The sequence below is a fragment of the Tupaia chinensis genome, unplaced genomic scaffold (genome assembly GCF_000334495.1).
Source record: "Tupaia chinensis unplaced genomic scaffold, TupChi_1.0 Scaffold000093_1, whole genome shotgun sequence".
Taxonomy (NCBI): domain Eukaryota; kingdom Metazoa; phylum Chordata; class Mammalia; order Scandentia; family Tupaiidae; genus Tupaia; species Tupaia belangeri.
In genome coordinates, this window is record NW_006159555.1 from 5,132,822 (window position 1) to 5,133,396 (window position 575).

Sequence of the window (575 nt, forward strand, 5' to 3'; positions counted from 1 at the left end):
TAAAGAGGTTTTCCTTTCCCCACTGGATTGACTCGTTCACTTTGTCAAAAATCACTTGGCTGAATGTTTGGGAGTTTATTTCTGGGGGCTGTATTCTGTTCCATTGTTCCACCTGTCTGTTTCTGTGCCAGTACTACAGTTTCATAGTATATGCCACCCCAAATCAACATATAGAAATCTGTAGCATTTCTATATACAAACAGCAGGCGGACTGAGATAGAACTGGAAAAAGTAATTCCATTTCCCATAGCCACAAAAAGTATAAGATACCTAGGGATAAATCTAACCAAAGAAGTTAAAAACCTCCACAAGGAAAACTAAGAGATGATAAAGAAAAAAATTGAAAATGACACAAAAAAATTGGAACGATATCCCATGTTACTGGATTGGAAGAATCAATATAATCAAAATGGCAATTCTACCCAAATTAATCTACCTATTTAATGCATGCCAATCAAAGTACCAGACAGATTCTTCACATGTCTAGGAAAGACAATCATAAAGTTTGCCTGGAATCATAAAACACCCCATATTGCCAAAGCAATTCTGCACAAGAAGAGTGGAGTGGGCGGCAT